At 38.1% G+C, this 12,195-nt stretch overlaps 1 long non-coding RNA gene and 1 other non-coding gene across 4 annotated transcripts in view; both read right to left on the reverse strand.

The window, feature by feature from the left end:
* Positions 1 to 12,195, reverse strand: part of LOC141371042 (uncharacterized) — a 68,276-nt gene that overhangs the window by 16,989 nt on the left and 39,092 nt on the right. The window lies entirely within an intron of this gene.
* On the reverse strand, positions 4,843 to 4,947 carry LOC112839293 (U6 spliceosomal RNA). Its single transcript, XR_003212167.1, has one exon. It is a non-coding gene; the product is annotated as a U6 spliceosomal RNA (small nuclear RNA).

Raw genomic sequence — 12,195 nt, forward strand, 5'->3', positions numbered from 1 at the left:
TGTTTGCTTGTCTAGTTTTGCTATAGTGCTTGGTCCATACAGGGCTCTGACCACAGGCAGTGTTTACTGACTTAGGAAACATGACAATGGGTGATGCTAGCAGACTGCAAGTTCAGAAATGTAACCAATGTCTTATCTTCAACATATTGTCTTGTTCCAATGGATAATTTGAGGAACAAAACTTTCCCATTCATATATAAATATATGTATCTTATATATATTTATATTCTAATATGTATCATATATATATTTTACATACATATATATAATCTTTGCCCACGTGATGCTGAGTCTTTGCATACTTTATGTTGTTCATTCCTCATTAACTAGTTGAAAGAGTCAATAAGCAACACAACAAAGATTCAAAGTGAGTACTGGCTCCAACCTCTGTGGGTCCCCAATCACCAGGAGATATGGCCCCTATCAATTGGTTAGTATTCTGTGCCTTTACTAACTCTGTCAGCTCAAACACATTACCTAATCACAGAAAGACGAGTTTTCTCATGTGACTTGTAAATGGTAAAAGCTAGTCTGACATATTTTTATGAGAATTACATAAGATAAAATGGAATAACATCCAGCATGTAGAAACCACTTACAAGTTTTAGTCCTCCTCCTTATAAATAAAGCGTTTGAAATTCCCAAGCTTCTACTTTGTCCCAAGCGTCTCCCTCCACCTTGCTTTCCAACCATTCTACGCAGAAAAACATCAATAGGAGGATGCTCTTTATAGCCTCTGAAAACCTTCATCTCAATTCTTTCCTCCAATGTGAATTCAAAGGCGCAAAGATAGGCTTTCAATCAGTGGGCCCTGACTCACTGGTGGGTTATAATATTCATTTACTGGGCTACAACCAGCATTTTTTAAAAATAAAGTGGAATACAAAGAAATCCAAATAGATTTTGAAATATCAGTTTCTTACACACTAATAGGGAAGAGATAGAAAGTTTCATTTTGTGCAACTCTCATTTCAGTTGTTTTTCATCTGTGCACACTACTTTTCAATGTAATTATTTCAACTCATTGGTGGTTTCTTGGAGTTAAGTGTCACAATCAAGGGACTCTTAAGGAACTTCTTCTGTAATGGAGGCTAAGTCGGTAATTGTATATTAACTTGGTTCAGAAGTTGCCTAAATCTTTTTAGCAGTATTAATCTACCTGTGATGGAGTTTCAGATCCAAAATTAATTTATCAAAGAACTGGAATCCAAAAGCGCAGGAGGATCGATGTCTGACTTCTCCTTTACTGATTTCTGGTATAGTTCTTGCTCATAGTTCCCGTCACTTCATCCTCAGTGTTCTTCGGTAAACTTGAGATGGCTTTATACTTAATGGACTTGATAAAGGTGCTATGAGAACCCAACACAGGTGTCTTTTTAAGTGGTGCTTTAAGACCCACAACCATTAAGTTTCATGAGGAAAAGGTCCATGTTTTTCTCAGTCATCCCACATCCCCACCCTCCATATTCGTTCTGCATTCCCAAAGCCCAGCACAGTGCCTGGTACAGAATGAGACAACATTATATATATCGGATGAATTAAGAGTAAGTCCAGCTCCAGATGGCAAAGCAAACTGATGATGGCCCCTAATAGTCTGATCCATTTAGCTACCTAAGTGTGTGTCTTGTTCACTTTAAGACTGAAGAACTCAGCCAAAATTTTCTCTGCCAGAAATAGCCCTAACAATATAAGAGCAAGTGAAATGACACCACAAAGAAGCAATTAGTCAAATCTCTGGTGTGGGACATTTCTACGGAACCAAAATCTGAATATCACCGACAAGTCTATGCCATAAGATTTAAAAAGAAGAAGAAGGAGAAGAAAACGAGTTGTAGGACAAAAGAGATTTCAGGATAAAACAACTACTGCAAAGACTGGACCTTGCTTGGATTCTGAACAACAAAAAGACAGATTGAGGGAATCTGGGAAAAATAAATATGGACTGGGTATTACATGATTTTAAGGAATTCTCATTAATTTTGTTAGGTGTGATATTCACACAGTGATTATGGTAAAAGGAGGAAGCCCTTATCAGTCAGCAGTGCATACAGAACTGTCTACAGGGAAAAAGACTTAACATCTGCACTTGTTTTTAAATCTCCAAGTAAAGAAGATGCATACATGTGTGAGGAGGATTAGATAAAATAGGATTGGTCAGATGTTGATGATCGTGACAGTTAAGGATGGATCTATGGAGGTTCATTATACTATGAGTTCTACTTTTGCATTCATTTAAAAGTTTCTGTAAGTAAAAGTTAAAGGCAGTTAGACCCAACAGAACAGAAATGACAACGTAAAAGTTCAAGACTACGACTTCATGCTCCCTCGTATAGCCACGTACCAGGGGGACCCATGTCGGCATTTACTGGGTTTTGTGAACTGACTTTGAACACTTTCCAAATGTGATAATCTGGTGCTCATTATTTTTTTTTTAAACAGAAGATCATATGCACTGTTAGAAGCATCAAAACTTCATTCTATTCATCTTGTGCAAAATATTCCTCCCAGTACAGCTTTTTCCTTGAAAGAGGAGGAGGGCAGACAGAGGCTGGGGTGAGAGGTCAGTGAGGAGAAACAACCAGTGAGTTTTCCACTTTCGGGAGAATGGCAGGATCCTTGGGGAGACAGTAAATTGAAATTAAGGCTGTTTCAGGCAGCCTACAGGATGTGCCTGCAAATGTAGACATATCTAAATGGTGAAAAAGTCTGTTTGTGCCCATTCATATGAAGTGAATGCCTTGTAATGTGCTCCAGCCCCTGGGAATGGTGGCTGGATTCAGGAACGGAGGCCGGAAGAATGGGATGGATTTGACATAAGTACTTTTAAGTGCTCTGAAGGCTGGGCTCCTCCCTGCGGTTTAATAGCAAGGTCCACTGGGAGCTACAAGGAAGGAGCCGAGTGAATCCCTACAGCTTTTCGTTTTAAGGATAACAAATCTTAAAACAGGTGTGAGCTCAGAAAGATCCTTCTACTTCTTGTTTTTAGTCTGTTGTGGCCAGCCAGCTCTCTGCGTATTATTATCATTCCGCAGAACGAAGTCCGGGGTAAGGGAAGGGAGGAGAGGTAAGAGAGGCTGAATAAACAAAAATTGCTTCGAGTGACTAATATTCATTAAGTCCTCTGGTCATGCACTATGAAATTTATTAAACTGTGGTTTCCAAGAGAATGTATTAGCGGAGCTAATGAACACAAATAAAAAAGAGGCCTCCAGGAAATGGTTTCCTGGGCCTGGATGAGGCTGCTGAGTAATGTGACAAGAGATTATAAAGTTAAAAGCCTCTATTATAGTCTAGAAGGCTGATTATTGGAAGAGGTTGCCCTCGGTGGGGAGAGGGAAGATAGGAGGGAGACTGAAAGTCTGACTTGCCTGAAAAAAGGGCCTAGTGCTTTTCATTTATATTCATTAAGGAAAGAGGCTTTGTGCTGAAGGCCTCTGAACCTCTGCGCTGCCATCTGGTGGGGAAGGTACTTGAGAGGCCACAGAATACGGAGGACAGCCGCCATCTTTAAGACGTCAGGAATTTGAAGGTCGGCTTTACTGTTTCCTGAGCAGTAGCAGTGGAAACCCTTTATAAGTATGGTGTCAGGAACAAAAATGAACACTCACAAAGTAACCACTCTATGGAATCGGATTTAAGTACTGTATGAGGAGAGCCCAGTTGTCTCGTTCTGCTGTCCTAATCCATCAGGACCTTAGCAATTAACGTTATGTGGTCCTACCTACAGTACGAGGCTAAGGTGTGACCCGTCCTAAGGACATTTGTTTCATAACCTAGTCCAAGTTTCTCCCAGCAGAAACCTTGGGATCACCCTTGGCTCTCCTCTTTCTCCCACACTTGCCATCCAATCCGGCAGCAAACACTGTGGCCTCTCTGGTCACCGTATCATACCAGGACCCACTTACTTCTTCTCATGTACACTGCTGTCACTCTGATTTGAGCCTTTGGTGTCTCTCTCCTGGGTGACTGTGAATAGCCTCTAAACTGAGCACCTTGCTTCCAGCCTTGCAGTCCACAGCCTATTCTCCACCAGCAGCCAGATGAACCATTAGAACATGTTAGATCATTTCACTTCTCTGCTCAAAACAGAGCAGGCCCTTAAGCTCACTCAGAGTAAAATTTAAAGTCGTACAGTATGTTTCAGGCCTTAGTGGATCTGACCCAGCTCCCTCTAACTTCATCTCTTATGCTCGCCACTCACTCAGTCTGATCCAACCACATTGGCCTCCTAGCCAGTCCTCAAAGACACCACACATCCCTGACTCAGCTCCCTCTGCCCGGAGAGCTCTTGCCCCAGACATTGGCATGGCTCTCCCTCTCCCATTCTCCTAGGTCTCCTGCCAAAGGTCACCTTGTCAAGGATGCCTTCCACTACTGTCCTACCTAAAATAATACCTCTTCTTCTTCCTTCAGCATTTTTAATCTCTTTTTTTTTTTTTGTCTTATTCTATTAGGAGCATTTATCACCTCCTGAAGTGTTCTATATTTATGTGCTTATGCCCTTATTTTCATCTTCCCCAAGTCCCCTAGAATAGAAAGTAAGTTCCATTTACATTAGGGAATGTAAATTCCATGTAAGTTCTACAGAATATTCCTTGGGGGGAATATAGTATTTTTAACGTAGTTTGGGTTTTTTCTGAAACTTCAGAAGCTGGCAATGCTAATGTGCTCCAAATCCTTACAGACTCTTGCAAACTATAAGCCCCGTAGAAGCAGGTGTTTCATCTGAATTAGTCTCCCTTAATTGCCAGCACCTAGTCCTGTGTCTGGTAAATGGTACACATACAATAAGACTTTGTGGGGTTTTTTTGGCAGCTCTAGGGTTTATTAAGCTGTGCCTCAGAAAGTATAAAATGCTTCACGATTTGCATGCCATCCTTGAGCATGGGCCATGCCAACCTTCTCTGTATCCTTCCAATTTCAGTGCATGTTGATGCTAAAGTGAGCCCAAGACCTTTTTCTCCCTTAATTTAGCAGCTTTATGTACCAAATTCAATTATAAGTGTCCAATGCAATGATTTTTAACCAGATGAATTGTACAACCAATACCATGATCCAGTTTTAGAATATTCCCAAAACTCCAAAAAGCACACTCATGCCCATTTGTAGTTTATTCTCACAACACCCTCAGCCCCAGGCAACCAATGATCTGCTTCCCTCCTCTATAAAATTGCCTATTCTGGAGATTTCCTAGATACAGCATCATACAAAATGTAGTTATTTACATGTGGCCTCTTTAAGTCAGTATAATGTTTTTGAGGTTTATCCACATGGTAGCATGAATCAGTATGGTTTTTATTTCCTTTTTATTGCTGAATAGTACTCCCTTCTATGCATATACAATTTGTAATCCATTTATCACTTGATGGACATTTGAATTGTTTCTGTTTTTTACTATGAACATTCACATACTCACCCGTAAATTCCTATCAGTGAAATTGCTGAGTTATATAAAGTTATCTTTAACTTTCTAAGAAACTCCAAGACTGTTTTCCAAAGTGAATGTACAATTTTGTATTCCCATCAGCAATGCAGGACCAATTGTCAGTATTGCCTGGTTTTTAGTTTATAGCCATTCTAGTATGTATGCAGAAGTATATCATTATGGCTTTAATTTGCATTTCTCTTACAGCTACTGGTGCTGAACATTTAATTTACAATAATTATTAGCAGTTTTAATATCTTCATTGGTAAAATGTCCATTTGAATCTTTTAACCATTTTTATATCAGATTGTTTATCTTCTTGTTATTGAGTTATAACAGTTCTTTACATATTTTAGATTCTGTTACTTCACTAAAACTATGACTTGCAAATATTTTCTTCCTGTGTGTGGCTCATCTTTTCATTAGCTTAAAAAGGTCTTTTGTAACACAAACATTTTAAATTGTGATAAAGCTCAATTTATCAGTTTTTTATGGATCATGCTTTTGGAGGCATATTTAAGAATTCTTTACCTATTCATGATCACAAAGATGTTCTACAATATTTTCCTGAAGAAACTATGTAATTTTAGCCCTTACACTTTGGTCTATAATCCACTTTGAGTCAATTTTTATGCATGGTGTGAGGTAAGCCCCTAAATACAGTTTTTGTCACGGAATCCAATTGTCCCAGAACTATTGTTGAAATGACAATTCTCTCCCCATTGATTGTTTTGGCATCTTTGTTGAAAATCAATTATCCTTTAATGAAATGGGTTACTTCTGGACCCTCACTTCAGTTCCATGGATCTACTAAGTATATCCTTCCATAATACCACATGTCTTTGTAAGTTTTGAAATCAGGTAGAGTAATGCCTCCAATTTGTTCTTCTTTTCCAACCTTGTTTTGACTATCTAGATCCTTTGTATTTACACACAAACTCTAGAAAATTTTTTGTTATTTTTTACAAAAATGCCTGCTGGTATTTTGATAGAGATTGCATTGATCTTATTCACCAATTTGGGGTGAATTGTCACTTAACCATATTGGATTTTTTAGGCTATTAGGTATCAAATTGTTTTGTTAATTTTATTTCTGTTTATTGCTAATATATAGGAACACTTTTTTGTGTACATATAACTCGTAGATTAATTCTAGTATGTTTGTGAATTCCTCGAGATCTTCCACAGTCATATCACATCATCTGTTTGAAAAGATATATATTTTGCAATACACAGAGTAGAGTGTTCTGGGTAGAGTATTCTTAAAACAGAAGTTGAGTTCGTTGAAAGTATAAGCACAAGTCTTCCATGTTAGATGATTTATTCTGGAACTGTTCTTTCAATTTTTAAGAGTAAGGTACTGAAATCTCCAACTCTCTAAATTGTCAATTATTTCAATTCTAGTTGGTTTTGCCTCATTTATATTGAGGCTTTGTTGTTAGGTGTGCATATATTTATAATTGTTATATATTCCTGATATAGTGGCATTTTTACCATTATAAAATGTCCCTCTTTGTCTCTATCAATAATTCTTATCTTAAACTCAATTCTGTCTGATGTTAAAATGATCACTTCAGATCTTCCATGGTTACTATTTACCTGGTAGATTATTCCCATCCTTTATTTTCAACCTATTTCTGTCTTTGAGTCTAAAATGTATTCTTGTAGTCAGAATATAGTAGGATTTTGCTTTTTGATCCATTTTGATAATCTCTTCATTTTGATCAGAGCATTCAGACCTTTCACATTTAATGTAATTATTGATATAATTGGACTTATACCTACCATTTTGCTATTCATTTTCTATGTTTCCTATATTTTGGGCCCTCTGTTCCTCCTTTAATAATTTCTTTAGTGTTAAAAATATTTTTATTGTGGGGCGCCTGGGTGGCTCAGTTGGTTAAGCATCTGCCTTCAGCCCAGGTTATGTTCCCAGGCTCCCAGGATCAAGCCCCACATCGGGTTCCTGCTAAGTGGGGAGTCTGCTTCTCCTTCTTCCTCTGCCCCTTCTCCTTCTCATTCTCTCTCTCTCTCAAATAAATAAATAATCTTTAAAAAATATATTTTTATTGTATCATTTACATTTCTCTGATTATTTTTATTCTAATAATAATTTATCAGTGACTATTTAAAGATTAAAATATACATTTTAATTTACCCATAATACACTGCATGGATTAATATGAAGTCTGATAAAATATAGAAACTCTAATAAACACGTTCTTTTTCTCCTCATTTGCACTGTAATTGTCATATATACTGCATCTAGATATACTCGAAACCTAACCATATTGTGTTCTACTTATGGCTTTATAAAATCACAACAGCAACTTCAGGCTACAAGAGACACAGGCCCTCTCTCTACCTACTTTCTCGCTTTCACAAGGCTTAGCATAGTTTGCCCATCATTCTAAATCAAATGACACCCCTTCAACTGTGGCAATAAAGCTGAATGTTTTCTTGGTATGCCTGACTCTGCCAATTTCTCTATGCAGACTGAGCTGGGCACTTGGTAAGGTGGAATGGGTACAGCCCCAAGCAAGAAATGACACACTCTCACTATTCCTACTTAAAGTTTACCAGTGTTTCAAGCATGAAGGATTTGCTGACTGTTGCATGCTTTTGGTTGAGTTCCAGAAATAGTTGCTTTTATGAGTTCTTTCCAGCTTTATAGTTGCCTTTGGAGAAAGGATATGCTGATCTCCCTCACACAACCATGTATGTGAATTCTGTAATTCCACCTAAGCTCTAAGCTCTAGGAAGCAGCTACCACATTTTCTACTACTTAGGCACTCATTAAATAAGGTAAATGGCTTCTCCTTATTACATAGTGTCTTGAGATGGAAAGGACTTAATGCATTCTGGCAACATTGGAGATGATATTGCTTGGATATAGGGCAGGAAGAATCACAGAATAAACATTGCCACCATTGTTCTCTTTTGAAAGAGAGAAATGTCTGACAAGCTTCACTGACTAAGGTTGGGCAAGACCAGGCAAGAAGAGGCATGGGTAGCAATCTGGTGTTCCAGAATTTGCTCCCTTCAAAGACAAGAAAAAAGAAAATAAACTTCAATTCCTATAATATGGAATTTGGTTATTTTTAAGGTAACTTTTGTACAGGAGAAAACATAGATATATTTTTCTAAAGTATGTTGAAGAAAACTTTTCTAAGGCAGTATTTAAGAAATAAGACTATAATTATGTTTCTGTCATGTTTTATGTTGAGATATGTCTGAGGCTTGGGAATGGGTTAGAAGACCTTTTAAAAGTCCCTCCAAAGTATCTTCAAATCTTGATTTATGGGTCCCTCTACCACATCTATATCCGTAGTGGTATCTTTTGAATTAAAGCACGTAAGATTTATCAGTTTTCAACATACAAGAACCTCCCACATTCGTCTCTCAAGTGTCATCACAGTGGACTTTCACAAGGCCTAAAAGCTTGGCAAAGACTTCAAATTGTGTTTTTATTTTTATATCTTTCCTATATTGAAAGACAAATAGTAGAGAGAAAAGCTAACTCTGTACAAGAGGGAACACAGCTGATACCCAGAGTGGGCCACCCAGAATGCACCAGGATTAATGACAACTTGGCCTGACAGCATCCTGACCACAAGAGATGAAGTCACCCTAGGAAGTGTTTTGTAAAAGAAAATAAGATCAACAGAACGAAAAAGAGAAGAAAAAGCATGAAGTCTGAAATATACATTGTCCAACTATTTCCCCCATTAATTTTGGAAGCCCTTGCGTGTTTTCAGGGAAATTTAATCTGCATGTTTCTGAACCATTTACATTTAACTCACCATAATGTTGTTTTCTAAGAGTCATTTGTTGTCCAAGAAGCCCTCTGAACCTTGTTCATAAAGACTTTTATTAAAGCGATTGTTTTCTTTTTCCTTAAAATGAAATTACGCATTTCCAGATTGAAAGGAACATAGAAGTGAACCCTAAATTCAAAACTTGTGAGGCACAAGACAGATGCGGTTTTGACCAAAGTGTATCCCCATACAGATTTCCAACCCAAGGTGTTTGGGTTTTGGCAGCATCACAGTAAAGGGTTCAGTTGAAAAGACATGGGTTTATTACTCCTTGGATAGCCAAAGAGAACCCTCTAAGGACTTTTATAAAAAGCAAGGCTTTTAAGGAAGTCAGCCAATCTAACAATCAACTCAGCCTTAGAATCTGTCATGGATAAAGCTTAAACTTGAGTGTGGGAGGTGAGACACTGGAAGTATTAGAAATGTTTCATCATCTAAAGGACTTTGTAGTCCAAGGGACTAATCTGTAAAATGAGGGCAAAAATACCTTCTGCTTCAGAAGATTGTGGTGAGGATTCAATAAGATAATTGGGTAAGGTGCTTAGCATTACCTAGAACATAGTAGTAGGGCTTCAATGTATTTCAGTTAAAAAAAATAATTATTATAATGTATCTTTATGAATGTTCGTATTTACAATCAGACCCTAAAATAGGCATCCCAAAACCTTCATTAAGATACAAAGCTCACTCTACATAAATGCTCATTCACATATTTGCTCACCTGCCAGCTCCAAATGACCCCCGAGAATTACTGGTTTCTGGGGCTCCAAATGTTTTTGTACTGAATTTTTAAGTCATTATTGAAGGTCTAACTAGAAAACCTCCATGAGAAAAGCCATTCTTGTATTATGAGGATGAGGTTGAGTCTTGCTCATGAGCTGTGTAACAAATATCGAAAGATTACATGGATTTGGGGCTATTTGTACCATTTAATCTCTAATACCAATAAAGAGTGTTTGAAGAGCCTTTTGTTAAATCAACTATAGGATATTGATGTATTGTACACTTTTTCCCATATCTGCCATGGTTAATTTTATGTATCCACTTGACTGGAGAATGACTTCAAATGATGTAATCAAATCAAATCTAGATGTTGCCGTGAAGGTATTTTGTAGATGTGGTTAATATCTACAGTCAGTTGACTTTAAGTAAAGAATGTTACCATAGGGGTGCCTGGGTGGCTTAGTCAGTTAAGCGTCTGCCTTCAGCTCAGGTCGTGATCCCAAGGTTCTGGGATCAAGCCCCACGTTGGGCTCCCTGCTCAGTGAGGGGGGGGTCTTGCTCTCCCTCTGCCCTTCCCCCCGTTCATGCTCTCTCTCTCTCAAATAAATAAATAAATATATCTTAAAAAAAAACACAATATTACCCTCAATAATGTGGGTGAGCCTCATTTAATCAAGAGCAAAGAGCACAAACTAAGGTTTCCTGGAGATGAAATTCTGCTTTAACAAGCATTAACTCTTGCTCCCGTTTCCAGCCTTTTGACTTGCCCTATGGATTTCAGACTTGCTAGCCCCCACATCCTGATAAAATGCCCACCCATATTTAAACATGGGTGATTACTCTATCAGAGTCAGGGGATAACCCAGAAATTAATAGGCTGTTTTGCCTAATAACTTCTTTTTTATATTAGTTTCAGAAGTAGAATTTATTGATTAATCCATTGCATATAACACCCAGTACTCATTACATCACATGCGCTCCTTGATGCCCATCACCCAGTTATCCCTTCCCCCAACCCACCTCCCCTCCAGCAACCCTCAGTTTGTTTCCTACAGTGAAGCATCTCTTATGGTTTGCCTCCCTCTCAATTTTCATCTTATTTTATTTTTCCCTCCCTTCCCTTATGTTCATCTGTTTTGTTTCTTAAATTCCACATATGAGTGAAATCATGTGGTATTTGTATTTCTCTGACTGACTTATTTCACTTAACATAATACCCTCTAGTTCCATCCATGTCATTGCAAATGGCAAGATTTCATTCTTTTTTATGGCTGAGTAATATTCCATACACACACACACACACACACACACACACACACACACACACACACACCACATCTTCTATATAGCAGGATGTCCACAATAGCCAAAAGAGACCTGATGCCCAGTAACTTCTGAAGCAACCTAAATTGTTTCAATTTTTCATCTGGAGAAAGTAGCACTGTCTTTGCTGCCCATCCATCAGCCTTATGACTCAAGAGTATAGAAGTGTGCCTAGCCTAACTGTGGTGCAATGTTACCAGGCAGCACATGATAGAACATTTATTCAGACAACAAATATGTTTTGATTGCCTGCTCTGTGCCAGGTACTCATCTAGGCATGGTAGAATGTAGATATAAAAAAAGGCAAAAAAATCCTTCCCCCCATGAAGCTTACATTCTCATGGCAATGGGAGAAGACAATACATAAATAAGCAAAAGAAGTAGAATGTATTATAGATCTGATGGTGGTTAAGTCCTTTGGTGAAAAAAAGAAGTCAGGGGAAGATATAGAAGATGCTAGAGTTAGATATAATTTTAAATGGGTTGGCCAATGGTGTCTTCCTTAAAAAGATGGCCTATGGGGGTGTCTGGGTGGCTCAATCAGTTAAGCGTCCAACTCTTGATTTTGGCTCAGGTCATGATCTCAGGGTTGTGAGATCAAGCCCCATGATGGGCTCTGCACTCAGCACAGGGTCTGCTTGAGATTCTTTCCTTCTCCTTCTCCCTCTAACTCTTCTCCTCCTCCTCTTCCCCACCCACCCTCTGCGCGCATGCCCTTTCTCTAAAATAAATTAATTAATTTTTGAAAAAATAAGGAAAACTATTTTTCATGTAACAAAAGAATAGCTAGCATTTATCTAGTATGCACTACATGCCAGACACTGTTCTAAGCATGTTACATATATTAATTCACTTAAGGCTCACAATAGCTTTTATAAGCTAAGTACTTTTTTATCCCTGTTACAT

This window comes from Callorhinus ursinus, unplaced genomic scaffold (assembly GCF_003265705.2).
Source record: "Callorhinus ursinus isolate GAN/ISIS: 27379988/994484 unplaced genomic scaffold, GSC_fseal_2.0 scaffold54, whole genome shotgun sequence".
NCBI classification, from domain to species: Eukaryota; Metazoa; Chordata; class Mammalia; order Carnivora; family Otariidae; genus Callorhinus; species Callorhinus ursinus.